Here is a 12865-nt window from a genome sequence, read left to right on the forward strand (position 1 = left end):
CTTTCCTGAGGATCAGAGCCTTTATTTTCTCTGTGCCTCAGCTCCCCATCTGTGAAATGGGCTAATGCTACTGCCCTGCCGCCCAGGGGTGCTGTGAGGATTGTGAGGTGATGGTGATGGGGGCTAGATAAGTACCTCAGACTGCAGTGTGAGAAGCAGTGTATTCAACTATTCTGTGGAGTGCAAGGGCTCAGTGTTGCTCCCATTGAAGTCAATGGCAACACTCCCGGTATCTTTAGTGTGAGCGGGAGTTTGGAATCCTCAGTTTACTGTTAGATTTAGCCTCTTCTTCTTGTTCCAGGCTACGCTATTTCCCAACCAGTGAGGCTGTACATTGAGTCTCCATGTAGCAAGGGAAACTCATCCTCTTGCCTAATTTCAAAATGCTAATCCTATTTAAAACCAGCCAACGTCAAAACAGCGCAACCCCTAACGATACTGTACTCTGCACGCTGGTTCTCTTGCAACACCTTTTCCTCCTGGGTTAGTCTGGAAATAGATGTAACAAAGCCAGTCTCTCAGATGGCTGGTAGGCCAAAGTCTCAATTCATCTGGGAAAAAAAAATCTTTAATAAATTGGTGACTTGATGTGGCGTAGCCTCCTGTGTTTAATTACAAACACTTTACCTGAATGGCTCTTCATCTGCCATGCAAAATCTATTACTGTATTGTAAATTGTCCTGAATCGTCTTGCTGAGTTAGGGCCAAATCCCTCTGGATTTGGAGGGCTCTAGACACAGTGATGTTTGGGAATCACACACAAAACCTTGCATGCTGCCAGATTCAATTTCACATGACCTTCCTGCACTTCCTGCGTGGTGGGGGGAGAGGTATGTGGTGAATCTGCAACTGCACCAACTCCCCTGCCATTCCATCGTCCAGCCCCATCGGGCACAGAAGGGGTACAAGTGCTGCTAAAAGACACTGTGGTGGAACTTTACAAAGTGTTCAGGATTGGCCTAATGCTGTTCCTTTTGGAGTCAGTGGTAAAGCTGAGGTAGATAATCTCCATGCTTTTGAAAGCTCATCTGTTCTACGCTGGGATCACTGGGCAAGAGATGGTTATGGGTTTTTAAAATACATTTTGAAGGGTTAGCAGGGGTACTGGGCTGTGGCCATTGACTATAACACAAGCCCTGGCGGAGAGCAAGAAATACAACACTGTATAAAACATTCTGGGAAGTTCTGAACTGAGGAGAGAGGAGAAATGTGTAAGTGCAGTGGATAACTGAATAAATTGCCTGATCTTTCCTTTGATATTGCTGGCACAGGGAGTGCATCATTCAAAATGCTTTTTCATGGGCTATTGGAAAGAGCAGCTATTCACGTGGGAGCTGCTTAATCTTGGGAGCAGCAGCTATTAAAAGTGGGAGCCTGCTTTGGAGTTTACAGGAGCTGAGCTTGCTGGAGGTACAGTAGGAGGTATTTTAGGCACCCAGTGGGATTTCCAAAAGGATCTGTGTGCCTAACACCCATGGGTGTTACATGTTGGTATTTTCAAAAATCCCATGAGGTGCCGAAATACCTTTAAGAATTTGGCCCGTCAGCACTAAGTTCCAATAAGAATTAGGCTAAGGCTCAGATCCTCAAAGCTAGTCAGGTGCCTAACGTCCATTGATTCCAGTAGGAGTTGGGTGCTTAAATACTTTATAAGGATCTGGCCCTTAAGAGCCTAAGTCACTTCTGAAAGCAGGACTTAGGAGCCTCAGTAATTTAGGCACTTTTGAAAATTTGGCCCCCGAGCAAGATGCAGAGCAGAAGCAGCCTTCGAAGCCAATCACTGGGGGATTGGTGCAGTCTCAGGTACATCTGCCTCTCGACAGCTAGTCACTGTATCCCTTATATGAGATCCAAATGTCCTGCCTGTTGTGCTGGCTGGGAGACCAGCTGAAATGCCGCTCTGTGACCATAAATCAGGGGCTTGCTCTGGCAGTTAGCAGATTTTTGTCTGGCAATCAGATAGGGCAAGAGGATTTTTAAACTCCCATAGCACCGCAAAAACAAACATGCCATTCTCCTTTCTGCTTCTGAGGATGTGGTAGGCAGAGAGGGCTCAGCTGACACAAGTGGATCAGTGGATTCTTATCCTGTATATAACACTATGAATCATGGCACCTTAGGAAACAGCCAGCAGTCCCCCCCGTTTTAAAGAGCATACAGAAATTAATCGGTAAAGACAGGGCTTTAGCGGTGATGTGCTTCCACACCTTCCCGGGCCTGAATCCCTTTTACTCGATCCCAAGCCATCCCTGGAATGAGAGCGCCCCAAGTTTATTTCCAGTGCAGAAGGTTATGCAAACACTCCGGCATTACAGTTGTGCACATTACACCTATTTTAACCCATCCAAAAGGCCATGGTTGACCTTGTCCGTGACCAAAAATAAACAGGCTCCTGTTTTATTATCGTTTGTTCGTTTTGTGGTCATGCCTGGATGATCGCCCTGAAGGACCAGGGTCCCAGTGAGGGGTTGAGGCCCTCATTGCTCCAGTCACCGCACACATAAGAAGATGATGTCCTCTGCCCCAAATAGCTTCCACTCGAAGCATAAGAGGAGAGACAAGAGGTGGATACAACGGACGGATGGGGGAAGCACAAGGCAAGAGTGAGACCGTGATGGTTCTGTGTAATAAGCAGCAGTCACATTACATCTATTGCCTCACCCCCCGAGAGGGCGTGCATGATACAAGCTCTGCACTCAGGAATAACGTCCCCTCCCAGCAGATGGGGCGCTAGTTCCTGTCATGGTCACCAGCACTGTCATAATCACTGATTTGGGATCCTGTCTCAAAATCCCTGCAGCAGTCTTTCCCAGGCTAAGTCTTGCTGGCTCCTGTCTATATGCCGAATTTAAGCATTTAAGAGCTGATCACAAACCCACTGAAGCCATGGGGAAGACTGTCATTCATGGGCATCATTTGCTATGGGGCAAGGGGTACAGTCCTCCCCCCACTGCTTGGTTTGCCCCCCTACCCTGACTTTTCATAGGTGTATATGTAGGTATGTGCTGACATAACCTTGCCCCACTCCCAGGAATGATGTCCCTGCTGCCATTGTCCTCAAGAGGCTTTGGATCAAGCCCCTCCACTGCTTTTACCACTGCAGTATGTGAATGCCTAACAAAATTATCCTCACTCCCGTACAAAGGTCCTGTTTCCTCCCTTGACTGCTGGAGGCAGTCAGGGTCAGCCCATGCTTTGCAGGCCTCACTTTGATACAAAGCTGAGCTGGGCTAGAGATTCGGGATCAGGAGGTTCCAGCCAGGAAATCTGAGTTCAAAGCGTAGTATAGTATGAACCGTGGCATCATTACAGCGAGTTTACAAAAAATTCTCAGGGTACATTCAATGTGGCAAGAGCATTAATTAATGAATTAAATACAAAGTGGCATCAGTATTGCCTAATTGATCTCAGCTCTCTCACTCTGTGCCTGAGTGATGCAAACTGCCTTACCCAGTGAGGCTGGGTTTTCTCGGGAGCCCAAGCAAGTTGGATTAATAGATTTTAAGGTCAGAAAAGACCATTTAGATCAGGGGTGGCCAACCTGAGCCTGAGAAGGAGCCAGAATTTACCAATGTATATTGCCAAAGAGCCACAGTAATATGTCAGCAGCTCCCCATCAGCTCTCTCCCGCCCCCACCCCGGCTCTCAGTGCCTCTTGCCCACTGGCAGCCCCGCTGATCAGTGTCTTCCCCTCCCTCCATGATCACCTGTTTTGTGGCATGCAGGAGGCTCTGGGGAGAGAGGGAAGGAGCGAGGGTACTGCAGGCTCAGGGGAGGGGGCAGGAAGGGGTAGAGTGGGGGCCAGGCCGTGGCACAGCCAGGGGTTGAGCAGTGAGCACCCCCCAGCACATTGGAAAGTTGGCACCTGTAGCTCCAGCCCCGGCGTCTGTGCCTATACAAGGAGCCGCATATTAACTTCTGAAGAGCCGCATGTGGCTCCAGAGCCACAGGTTGGCCGCCCCTGATTTAGATGAACTAGTCTGACCTCCTGTATAACACCGGCTTTAGTGTTTCACCAGGTTACCTGTGTATTGAGACTAATAACTTGCGTTTGGCTGCCTTTCTGGAAGAGATGCTTTAGCCAATCAATGGGGGCTGGAGCACACCTATCTCCCTTGGGCATGTTAGAAAAATCCTACCTTAAATGCACAGGCATGTACCAAAGCTTCTGGAGAATCTTCTTTCCTTCCAGCTCCAGATTCTTGATATTTTCAAGGTTATACGTCATAACAAAGCAAAAAAGGGTAAAGCCCATTTTTAAAAGAAGCTCCTGAAGCTAATAACCTTCTCACCCTCACACTGGTCTAGTTGAGTCTTTATGCAAGTTTTAAACAGAGCAAATGCCATATGCTGATTTCTCCAATGTTATCCTCTTGGATGTGCCTAGGGCCCAGCTGAGGTGGCAGTCCTTGCTCCAGAGGAACACAGATCACAACCTGGAGCATTAAATCCCTCTTACTGGCCAGCTGTCCTCACGACACAAACTGAATTTCCATGGGGGAAGTGGGGTTCCCTGCCATGTCCGTGACACAGAAAGTTTGCCTTCCGAGGGACCCCGTATATGGGCACTAGCAATGGGCTCAGATCACATCCTTAGGGGCTCCCCAAACCCTCACCTTTTAGGGAGGTTGAGATGTGTTTCAAATTGTGTGATTCAGGCCCATGTCTAAGTGGTGCTGTAGTTAGATAAATGCCGGAAGCTCGGTGATCTATGGAGATGATTGACCCAGTGTATCATTTTGAGCCATCCTGGAATATCCTCACAGCTTCACACAATTGCTATTCCCATCCCCTTGGCTCCACTGCATCTCATAGACCACAGCATCCCTGCTGGGTTGTAGCTTTTACCTGCTACTTCCCCTTTGCTTCCGTCCTATCTAGCTCTACAGTTGCCTGCTGAGAACGTCCTTCGTGGTGGACCTCTTTAATAAACAGACCATGCTCTGTAGTTTTTTCTTAGGTCCTTGGATTGTTCTCAGGCACTGCATGTGCCTGCCGTACTCCTTGTAATCATCAGATTGACATGCAGTGGGTGAAACCTCATTCCCCTGAAGAATATTGATATGCAGCAGGGATCAGCATATCCAAGACAGTTAAATCTAACATTGCCTTGTTTTAAATGAAGCCTCCTCTAGGAACAGTAGGACTTGAGTTGTAGAACTAGAAAATACCTCCATGGCCTCAATGTAAAATTACACAGTAACTAGTAATCTCAGTGCCCACACCTCAAGGCTATCACCATAGTTAAGAACCAGTGAAAATGTCAATCATAATATATTTCAAAAGGTTTCAGATGTATGTTGCTATAGCACAAGTCACCAGATGGTGCTGTTACATGTCGTCTTATGCGTTCTTTCTCCTTAGCATGCAAACACCGTTCCGTCCTTGAAGAAATGTTGTATTGTTGTTAGTGTGACGCTGCAGGTTCTTTTTTGGGAGCGCTGTGGCAATTAGCGAGAGTGTTTGCTCGCTGCCTTAATCTCTTGCAGTAGAGTCGAGCCCTGGGTGGAGCTGCTGCCCGGACTGGGTGGTTGGGGTGAGGTTTCAGAAAGAAGGGATTATAGTGTAATCAAAACAATTTAAAATTAAAAATATACCTAGACTCCACATCCCTTCTCTTCCAATGGGAAACTGATCTGCAGGGCACCCAATATCCGCTACCGCTTTGTAGAGGGTGACTCCATCCATCCAGACACGGTAATTAAATCAGTCAAGAAACGATATTTCTAATGCAGGGCACAATGTTTATGGTTCTGATTTTTAGGTATTATAATATTTATTTATCAGTATTTATTATAAGGGCTTGAAATGGTAACGAAGGGGCAGGGGGCTGACAGCACTAAAGCACTAGACATTAGCAGAGAAAGGTAGAAATGCAGCTTTCCTTCACAATCTGGCTTCTCAAGACTGCAATAAGTGTGGTGCCCTATGAGAGCAGGGGTGCAGTGCTGACTGTGGGGAACGGTCCATAACAGTAATAATACCTACTCTTATCTAGAGCTTTTCATCAGTAGATCTCAAAGCACTTTACCATCTTTAATCACAACACCCTGTGAGCTAGAGAAGTACTCTTATCCCCATTGTGCAGATAGGAAACTGAGGCACAGAGAGTGACTTGCCCAAGGTTACACAGGACATCGGTGGCATGGCAGGCGTCCCAAGGTGTAGGCTAGTGTGATAACCACTGGACCATCACAATTACTGGCCAGTGACTGGTCAGAACTAGACTGAAGAAATCACTGAGCTGTGAATCTGAGCCCACAATTCCCCCCCTGTAATAATAATGCCATTGCATTTGTGTACAGGGGCAAGGTCCCATTGCTGTTACTTTTTGGACATATGCTGTATGTCAGCAGCACTGATTAATACGGATGCAGAGGGATTAACATGATGCATGACACACATGTACAATAAAGCACAAGCAGCACAAAGGTATCAGATCAAGGCTTTCCTTATTAGAGAGAACTCCTGGGTTCTCTTCCAGGCTTTGGTACTGACTCATTGTGTAACCCTGGGCAAGTCACTGTCTGTCTGTGCCTCAGTTTATGCAGGTGTAAAATGCACTTGCAAAGCACATATTTATCTGATGAACGAATTCCTCATTACAGTAGGACTTCTTGGTTCTCTTCCTGGCCACTGACTCACTGTGTAATCTTGGGCACGCTGCAAACTCTCTGTGTCTCCATTTACATATGGCTGAAATAGGGATAAAAAATATTTACCTACCTGACAGGTGTATTGTGGAGAAGAGTTAATGCCGGTTTGTAAAACACTCTCACATTCCCTAATGTGAGTTGCTAAATCCTGCCAAGTATTATAGTTAATTCTGATCTTTCATGTATCTCCTGAAGTCCTGGGCCTGGCCTGGCCTCAGCAGTGAGGGAAGGAACTGCTGACTACACTACAGACAATGATTAGCAGAAATCACAGTCTGCTAATCCAGTTGTTTACAGTCTGGCAGCATTTGCCTGAAGCACCCCACTCTATTAGCAGCTGTTGATCCTCCTGGGAAAGAGTTAAGTGGGTTCTGTTGATTCGCTGAAACAGATGCCTCCTTACTCCAGTTGGATAATAAGGGAGATGGGAACAGCTCCTGGAGAAAGAGGATATAGGCTGTAGGCTGAGCAGTCCTGAGGGAAGAACCCTAGGAGCAGCTAGGTCCGAAGAGAATGTTTGAATGGACCTGTTTCTTATTGTTATTTTGTTTCCTATTAAAGCCAGACCTCGGGGTCTTTATTTGGGCTTCATTTGTGTGGTAGATTGTGTGTGGAGAGCAGGTGAGGAAAGGCTCCCGCTAACATACAGTGCAACATGAACATGTTAGCATGCAGCAGCTCAGCGATTCCAGCGTGAAAACCTGATACACCTCAATAAACTACCGTATAAGGAAGCTGTGCTATATTAACACTTTGGTGTATGAATACACTGATGGGATACGATTTGGTAATGTAATATCTTGACTTAATGCAGTAAAAAATATGTAATGTTTTCTTAATGTAAGATCCTGTCTCATATGTTCCAGTTCTTTAAACGTAAAGGAACGCGGCATGGTTTAAATCAACATCAGGTCCCTTGCACAAAGAGAGGGAAGGGTAGGGAATTCCATATGTTGTTTATATTTCTATATAACCTATTCCTGGTTCTATTGCTAAGGATCAGCATTCCTTTTTTTTTTTTTTAAAGAATGTGGCATGAAAGGATCTGGCTGTTTCCCACACATGCACAGTAAAAAGATTGTATCCTACACATAAGTCATTTGAGTGTATCTGGCCTATAACTCTTAAAATATGCCCACATGCACTATGGACCTGATCCAATGTCCATTGAAATCAATAGAAAGACTCCCTTTGACCTCGGTGGATGTTGAATCGAGGCCTAACGTAGGAGGAATGCATGCATGACCCTGAAGAGCCGGCCTCTTAATTATTTTAGGTCCTGATCCTGGAAAGCACTAAAGCATGTGAATAACTTTCCTCGATTGAGTAGTCCTATTGAGCTCATTTGGGGAAGCAGTGTGCCCTAGGGGACAGATCACTGTACTGCGACTCAGGAGATCTAGGGTCTAGTCCCAGTTTGGCTCCTGCAGTGTGAACTTGGGCAAGTCACTTCACCTCTCTGTGCTTCTGTTTCCCCTCCCATTTAAAGAGATACTATACTGTGCCACCCTTTGTCTGGCTTGTCTGTTTAGATTGTGAACTCTTTCAGGCAGGGACTGTCTCTTACTGTGTGACTGTCAGCACCTAGCACCATTTAGCTTATCAAAAAGAAGGTTGAAGGATAATTTGATTGCAGTCTATAAATACCTACATGGGGAACAGAAATTTCATAACAGAGGGCTCTTCAATCTAGCACACAAAGGTATAACATGATCCAATGGCTGGAATTTGAAGCTAGATAAATTCAGACTCAAAATAAGTCATACATTTTTAACAGTGAGGGTAATTAGCCATTGGAACAAGATACCAAGGGATATGATAGATTGTCCATCACTGGAAATTTTAAAATCAAGATTAGATGTTTTTCTAAAATACATGCTGTAGTTCAAATAGGAATTAATTCAGGGAAGTCTATGGCCTGTCTTATAGAGGAGGTCCATCTAGATCAAGGGTAGGCAACCTATGGCACGCGTGCCGAAGGCGGCACGCGAGCTGATTTTCAGTGGCACTCACACTGCTCGGGTCCTGGCCACTGGTCTGGGGGGCTCTGCATTTTAATTTAATTTTAAATGAAGCTTCTTAAACATTCTAAAAACCTTATTTACTTTACATACAACAATAGTTTAGTTATATATTATAGACTTATAGAAAGAGACTTTCTAAAAACGTTAACATGTATTACTGGCACGCGAAACCTTAAATCAGAGTGAATAAATGAAGACTCAGCACACCACTTCTGAAAGGTTGCCAACCCCTGGTCTAGATGATCGCAAGGTAACTTTTGATTTTACAATCTGTGATCTCTGATTGGGGCCCTGATCTCAGTTGAGGCCTGTAGGTATTACAGTAATCCAAGTGTAGTAATAATGACTAATCGCATGAGCAGGTATATACATGCTTTGCAGGATCTGGGCCCTACCACCTGAAGTATCCCAGTAAGTTAACTCAAGGGGAAGATCTGAAAGAAAATTAAACATTATCCCCTTGTAAATTAAAAATTAAAAATCCCTCGCATATTTCTTGCTCCTCGTTCGGGTTGTCAATTTCTTAGCCATTAAAATGCGAACGGAGTTCCTGCCCTTGCAATTAGTTCAATGTAAAAACTCCTTTTCCCCAGCCAACATTTAGTCTTTTAATGAGAACTAGTCTTGAGCAGTCGAGGATAGAACTTAAAGTGTTACAAAAGAGCTTCACTCAGCACTGCATTCCTTCGGGGTCTTATTTGATCCTGGATAATTGCCACAGACATTACAGGGTGCTGAAGTCTGGGGGCCTGAGTCTCCTCTCGTGTACATTGCTGCAAGTCAGGAGGAGCTCCCCTGAAGTTACACCAGCGTAGCACGGCTGTGAGTGAGAAGAGAATCAAGCCCCCAGTCTCCCTGCTGGCAGGACTGCACTGTGTCACTTGAGGAGCTACCTTAATTGTTGGTTGAACCAGTTAGGTGTGTTAGGCAATCTTTAACCAAATCCTCCCTTCCTTCACCTTTGACATGTGATTTTCTTTTCCTCTGCCAACAGTATTTAGTTGTATTAGTGACTTTCCTGGCTTGGGCTAATGTGGTTTTTAATCCATTGGATTCTGGTAATGTCCCAGGCTCTGATTCTCCTTTCTCTCACTCCAGTATAAATCAGGAATAATTCCATTGCAGTCGATTTGCAGTCCATGGAATTACACCAGTGTAAAACCTTCCTCTCTAGGCTTCAGAGCCCAAGCTGCAGCCTGAGCCGCAACTTCAAAGCACTGTCTACACAGCTATTTTTAGAGCACCAGCCCAAGTCTGTCAACCCAGGCTGGGAAGTTTGCTTCCACAGGCTGTGTAGACATCCCCCCCCCCGTGTCTCTAGTAGCTCAGGGCCTAATCATTCCATGGGCATTTTACTGGCAACAGTAATTTACCATGGACCCTAGTAACCTATTTTACAATTTTTGGCTGGTTCTATAACCCTTTAGTACTTTGCAGCATCCCCCAGTACCCAGTCATCTGCGTGAAGCTGGGATCCAACCAGGATGCATTAAAGCTAATCGGTGTCAGGTTCCATCAAAAATGATGCGTATTACTAGATAATCCTGTCAATTAATTCTCCTGCGCCATACCCAGGCACAGCGGGGATGGGTTATTCCACCCAGCCTCACCCCCTTCTTCTCCAGACAGGTTATTCTCTTTCTTCCATTCCTGAGTCCTTGATGTCCCACCCAAGTGAGGCATCCCAGCCTATCTCAGCAGTTAGCTGTGTATTGTACAGCAGCCCGGACACCCCCCTTTGCCTGGGTCCCTTTGACTGGATGGCTTGGATGTCAAGGCTCCTGCCTTAATCTGCCCATCACACACACTTTACATTCTTTTCTCCTTTTAATTCAATTGATTTCCCTTGCAATATTGTTATGCCACAGGGAACTCCAGTTAATTAACCCGATTGTACTTAGCTTCATCTTTGATGACAAGAGCTAATGTAAACCTTCAGTCAGGAACCAACTATTACTCATAAAAGCGGAGTCTGGCAATATGTTCATGTGGGCCTGGTTTTCAGAAAGTACCCAGCGCCTGCAGCACCAGATGAAGTCTGTGCGAGCTGCAGGGCTTAGCATCTTTGAAAATAGGGTCTAAATGTTGAAAAGTCCAATTCAGCTGGTTGTCCATTTATTTTGGCTCTAACAGGGAGGGGGCTATTTCCCCTGGAGAGAGCATGGATGGCTTTGAATGCTGGTGAGATGATGGTATATCCTTTTGTCCCAGGCAGTAGGGTGCCTGGCAAATTGGCACCAGGGGTGTCATGATTGGTATTGCGATAGTGTCTAGGGGTCCCAGTCGAGGATCGGAGCGCCACTGGGCCAGGTGCTGTGCGCATATACAATGCAAAATCAGTCCCTGCCCCCCCCAAAGCACTTATTCTCTGGTGCATAAAGGGAATAACGAAACACAGAAGCTGAGACTTTCAAAGTTGCCTAGGAGATCTGGATGACAGGAAGCCACTCATACTGTCTGGGTCTTTGCCAGTGCCAATATGGTGCATATGACACTGTACTGTAGGGAAATATATTACTGGCCACAGCACTGTAGGAGAGAGACAGAGGACACGTAGAGCACCATAGTGCTGCCCCCAGTAGACGTGAATCAGTGCATTAGTAAAGATCAGGGTCATCGGAGCAATGTGGGAGTTAAATCCACTGCTCCGACTAATGCTCCTACTTCATGCAGCATCTCACATAGTGAGCGAACTGGCACATGTGTCGTGCAGATTGGTCTCTTCTCTGTGAAGTTGCTCTTTTTTCAGCACTATCCCAACATGGGGGATGGAAGAGGCCCTTGGCACTGGGGTCTTAGCTAACCCACTGCAATGGGAATCATGCAAGTGCTGCCTCTGGGAGGTGGTTAGCGTTTCCAGAGATGGTCAGCTAGCGAACTAACTTACTCCCTACCTGAGCAAGGTGGAAGTCACAATTCCTTCATTGGCCTGCTCCTGGGGCAGCACCCCTTATTCAGAGCAGAGTGTACGGTTATAAACTAGCCCCGAGCGAGATACCACTCATACATAACAGTATGAAAATCGATCCCTCTAGATATGGGACTTTAACATGAAGCTAAACCATTCATATGAAGTTAAACCAATTAAATTGCTTGTGTCTGCTCTGGCTGTTTCAGGAGTGGTGGTGATGGTCTTTGGAAGGAGTTGTCCCCCAAGCCTATTGGCTTGAGAGAGACCTAATAGTATCCCAGAAATTAGTACTGAAAAGACACACTAGGTTAAATAGTCAATCCCTTCAAGTGCTTTATCAAGTGTAATTTTAAATGTCTCACGTGACAGGTCTTCTACCATTTCCCTAGCGAAATTGTTCCCCAGCCTACCCCAAATTTCCCTTGATATTTAGCTTAGATCTTCCCTTTCCTAGAGCATATGAATGGGATGAAACTCTCTGACTCTCATATGCCAAATATAATAACATACATATACCCTCTCCCCCACGCCCTGCTTGGCTGGGAGGGATTTGGCTTCATTCCCCACCCCTGCTGGAGTATTGAAGAAACAGGACATGGAGCATTTTATTGGAAAGGATTTGCAGGAATCCCTTCTCTCCCCCTGCAATTGCAGTCTGTTGCGGGTTCAGCTGTAGATCTGTCTTTAAAGGGCTCACATCTTTGGGGGCTCATTTAATCCTTCTCTGCTCTAGCACAGCACAGGCCATCACAGAACAGAAACGGGAGAATATTCGTTCTTCAGCTCTTTCAAACAGGACAAGAGCATTACACGCAGAACTATTTTCTCCTCCTTGACTGTCAAAACAGTGTGTAAATCAGAGGGGAGGCTGATTGAGTTTCATAAACTAGGCAGGTCCTGGCCAATGCAGAGTCTCAAGAAATGTGGTGTTAGAAGACCCCAATCCAACTGAGATTAACCATTTTCAACCAAGATGGGCATCAGTGTTGAATCTTGGGTTTATTGTAACATCAACTGAGAAATGGGGACTTGACGTCCTGATTTGCACAGAGCCTTAAGATCCAAGGGAATGCTCTTCTTTTTAACATTTTGTTTATGAGAGTTTCTTTGAACATGGCTCAGAGTGGCAGTAAAACAACTGTTGGATGGCCACAGGAACAAAGGTTCACTACACAAGGAACAGGACTACAACACAGCAAAGCAGCTTATGGCCAGAATTGTTCAAACAGCTGGAGATTACTTATGCATCACCTTAAATTATTTATCATGTAGAA

Source organism: Terrapene carolina, unplaced genomic scaffold (genome assembly GCF_002925995.2).
Source record: "Terrapene carolina triunguis isolate 2854851 unplaced genomic scaffold, T_m_triunguis-2.0 Scaffold192, whole genome shotgun sequence".
In the NCBI taxonomy this organism is placed as follows: Eukaryota; Metazoa; Chordata; order Testudines; family Emydidae; genus Terrapene; species Terrapene triunguis.